The sequence below is a fragment of the Mus musculus genome, chromosome 5 (genome assembly GCF_000001635.26).
Source record: "Mus musculus strain C57BL/6J chromosome 5, GRCm38.p6 C57BL/6J".
Classification (NCBI taxonomy): Eukaryota; Metazoa; Chordata; class Mammalia; order Rodentia; family Muridae; genus Mus; species Mus musculus.
In genome coordinates this window covers 73,975,395-73,980,017 of record NC_000071.6, presented here as the reverse complement: position 1 = coordinate 73,980,017, position 4,623 = coordinate 73,975,395, and positions in this window count along the sequence as shown.

Sequence of the window (4,623 nt, the reverse complement as noted above, 5' to 3'; positions counted from 1 at the left end):
TCAAAGGGATTTACCTAACAGTCACAAGATGTTTGATCAAGCACAGAGTCAGGCAGCAAACATGGGGGCTAAGATGACTAAGATAAGAAGGCCTTGGGATTGTAATTGTAATGTTGACTGTCCACAGTCATTGAAGCCCTAAGCAGTTGATCAACTTCATGCAGTGTTTACTGTGGGTACGAGCTTTTCCTGAAAACTTCAGTTAGCACTTGTCATGTAGCCCAGGCTGGCCTGGAATTCACTCTGCTGCCCAACTTTATCGCAAAGTCACAATCCTCCTGCCTCAGTCTAGTAAGTGCTGGAGTTACTGATCTAGTATGTTCTTGAGACAGGGTTTCCCTATGCTGAACTCTTGAGTCCAGTCATCCTCCTGCCTCAGCTTCCCAAGAGGCATCACTTCTGGCAGACAAGAACTGTATTTTAAAAATAAGTGCTGGATTCAGCGGTGGCAGCCACGCCTTTAATCCCAGCACTCTGGAGGCAGAGGCAGGCCAGCCTGCGTCTACAGAGCAAGTCCCAGGACACCAGGACCACACAGAGAAACCCTGCCTCAAAACAAACAAAGGGACAAACAAAAAAACCCCAACCCAAATAAAAAAATAAATACACAAATAAATACGAGTTGACCATTAAGAAATATCATACAAAACAACCTTAAATGTCTTAATATTTTTTTTGCCATTTTATTGCCATTGACTTAAATACATGTGTTTTTGGTAAAATTAGAAAAATGGATACCAATCACGACTATAGTTAAAATTTTGTTTGAAGTTACATTTTCATCTTTCAGTACCTGTCTTAGTGTGTACCCATCAGCCTGTTGGTGTCACTGAGGAATAGCCTTTTCTCAAGCATGACTTCCAGTGTCTACACATGTTGTGACAAACCTACATATAGCATAAGGTAGTGGGTGATGTTGGTGTCTCCTTACCTATCTTGTGACTGCTTCCTTAGACTGCTAGAAACTCCGGAGCCTGCAGGCATCACTGGAAGGTGTCATGATTGTGTCGCCTTTGGCGTAGTTATCCCCCCACCCCACCCCTAGCCGTCTATGATGAGGTGTGGCCAGGTCTGTTTGGTTCTGAGGCAAGTGGATCAGGTCATAGCACTGCTTTTTCTGATCATGTCTCCTATTGTCACCTACTTTTTACAGGCATCATAACAAAAGCTAGACAATTTCTTTGGGGGAAAAAAGAGACTTATTTAATGTAATTTAAAGAATTTTTTCAATAGAAAATGAAATATTATTGAAAATGATATCTATTTTTTAGCTTTCAGCATTTGATGGTGCTTTGTCGTGGTGTCTGCTGGAAGTTACTGCCATTATAGGGATTTTCATTAACCTCACTTTGAAAGAACCTTGCTTGTTGGCTTCTTTAGATCTTAAACAGTTTGTTAGTGATGGTAATTCTGTAGGAGGGTCTATTCTGAGCCATTAACTTCTTGTAAGGGGAAGATGGGCTGGTTATCAGAAATATTGAAGCAGGGTGGGCTCTGGGTTGGGTTGGGTGTCTGGCTTGAGAATTAAAAACTACGAAACACTTTTGTATGCAACTGAATTTTTAAAAAAATAAACACATTTTTAAAGATACATTTTTTTTCGACTACCCAGTTAAATAGAGAAAACTCAGAAAAGTCCCCTTTACTTAATCCACTTACATTTCTCTCACAAATGAAAGTTTGCGGAAGGCCCTTACCAAACTTCTTCCTTGAACATACATATCCACACAACAAATATTTACACTGCCTTCTAAAACTTCACATCATTAGATTTTGTTCTGCGACTTGCTTTCCCCCCCCCCAGATTGATATTTTTGAAGCTCTTTCATTAAAATAAAACCATCACATATATTTTCAAAATATGGATGTGTGTAATTTATTTAAAGATCATTTGTGACTCTTTTTTTGTGTGTGACTGCCGGACACTTTCCACACAACCCTGGGTGGGCATGTGGCTGTGTTAGGCCACTGACCCCACAAAGCAGATGGTGGACAAGGGGCAGCCCCAGGTGCCCCTACTATAAGGGTATTATAAGCAACCTTGCTGTGAGTATCTTTGTACACCTATCTTTGAATGAACAGGGTTTTTTGTTGTTGTTTTGTTTTGTTTTTTAAACTTGCAACTTTTTCCACGAAGGATGAAGAATTTACACTAGCAGGCATAGAAGAGAGGGTTGTATTCATGTCTGAGTGTCAAATTAGCTCAGAGAATGTAACTGAGTAAATCAGACAGACTCATGAAGTTTTCTGGACCATGAGCTAACAATGGAAGCCGAGCACCACCTGGCTTTATAGTATGCCAAGAGTCTTGTGTAAGGTTCGTGTTTGCCGATACGCACCACTATCATCCAAGTATGGTAATCTGAGACATAAATTTAAGTTTGCCAGAAGACAGTATCATTTGTTTAATGTCTGTCCTCATCTGACGTGCGCGGAATTCTTTCTTCTCAAGTTTCCTAAGCCCGAGAGAGGCTTGAAAGTCGATAGTGTAGTTTTCCACTATTGCCCTTTCGACAGGGTCTAGAATTTCCAGTGGGTCTAATTGTGAAACTTGCCTTCTTGATTTGTAGTTGTTTTGTAATCGTTGCCAAAGACACACCATAGACATTGTAAATGAAACAAAATTTACTCCCCAGCCCTTTTTTTTGCGTGCCTATTTTTGAGATAAAAAGAATACATCTAAAAGTTGTAAGTTGGGGTTTAGAAAGAAGGCTCATTGGACTCCCGATTCAAAGCCCTCAGTGACATCTTTCTTCACTTTAACTTTAAGGTCTCTTACATAATTTTGTTTGTCAGATAACCTTTGTGCTATTATAGTCTGAAACACTGAGAGAAGCCAAAGGCACCATTATCAGTCTAGAATTTAAACAGACTGTGCTCAAGGCAATGGGTAACCAACCTGACTGCATCTCAGAATAGTGGGAGGCTTTTACCATTACCGCCACCAGCAGCAGCAGCAAACTTCCCATAACCACCACTACAATCACCACCAATTCCAACACTGCCTATAATACTATCAACATCAACAATAATCAACATCACCAACATCATTAATACCACCAACACCAGCCACAACACCACAAACACCAATACCACCGTTGCCAACAATTACCATTACCAAGAATATCAACATAACCAGTATCACTAACGCCAACAGCCCTGCCAACACTAATGCCACCACCACCACCATCACCACAGTATCACTGTCTCTCAACATCTCCTGGACCCCAGATGCACTTGGCTGGAGTTTTGGCATGTTCATTCATGATAATTTATTATAACAATGGAGACAAGTTATTATGAAATTGATAATAATCACAACAATGATGTGATATATAACACTTACATTGGTGATGATCTTAATGATACCTAGGAAATTAGCGTTATGTTACTAGATCAATTATAATAAACTAGTGCAATTCTGTTAATGTGCATAAATAAAACATAGTCTTTCTTTCATTCCCCAGGGTTATCCCTCTATGTTCAAGACATGTCAACAACAGAAGGATCCCTCGACAGCCACCACCAATGTCTGAGCCCAAGCCATCTTCCATTCTTTCTGGCTCTGACTTTCTTGCTCAATCCAATACACTCCTAGAATAAGAGCTTGAGAGATTTCTTTTATATTTCACTTTGAAAGATCATAAACCATACCAAAAAGTTGCAATAGTGTAATAAGCATAGTTACTCTTCATGTAGATATTCTGATTTAATAACATTGTCATCTTATATCTACACATGTATAAGTATGCGGGGCCATGGTGTGTGGGAAGAGGGGAGTAGGAGGGTGTCCGCATCCCACCAGAGTTCCTGTGCTCTGGGCAGGCAGACGTGGGAGGACTGCCGGACACTTTCCATGCAGCTCCGGGTGGGCATCTGGCTGTGTTAGGCCACTGACTCCACATGGCGGGTGATGGACAAGGGGCAGCCCCAGGTACCAGGTTCTCAGCCTCCGGCATCCCACGACGGAGCTGAGAACAGAATAGGGGCCCTGGGGCGGCACTCAGCCCCGGAGATAAGGGAAGAGAGCAGAGGGAGAGGGGGCGCTGAGTGGCTCCCACACAGGCGAGAGTCCTTAGTCCGGTCTGTGGCTGCAGTGTAGGATGGCGTTCTGGAGATTATACACGGCTCATTAGGAGAACGCCTATCCCATTGTTCAAGCATGGCGGGCCTTGATAGTCAGAGACAGTCTATGGTTTTAGAGCTTTATTGTAGAAAGGCAGGGAGAAAGGAAAGAGAGAGGGAGAGGCCAGCCATGGCCATGAGGAGAGAAGGGGGAAGAGAGAGAGAGAGAAGAAAGGCTAGAGAGTAAGAGAGGTAAAAGCTTAGAGAGAGAGATATGGGAAGAGAAAAGAGAGAGAGAAGGGAGGCTAAAGAGAGAAAGCTTAAAGAGAGCGAGGAGGGACCAAGCAGCCCCTCTTATAGTGGGCTGCTATCTTGCTGTTGCTAGATAACTGTGGAGGAATCTAGCCAGCATGCCAGAAGCTTGGGACATTGTCTACGTGACTGTTAGCCACATGCCTTTCTTATGGGGGCTGTGAGGGCAGTAACTTGGACAGGAGCCAGGGGTCCAGGAGACATGATTGAATGCCTTCCTTCCCATGTAGGTGGAAATCACCACCC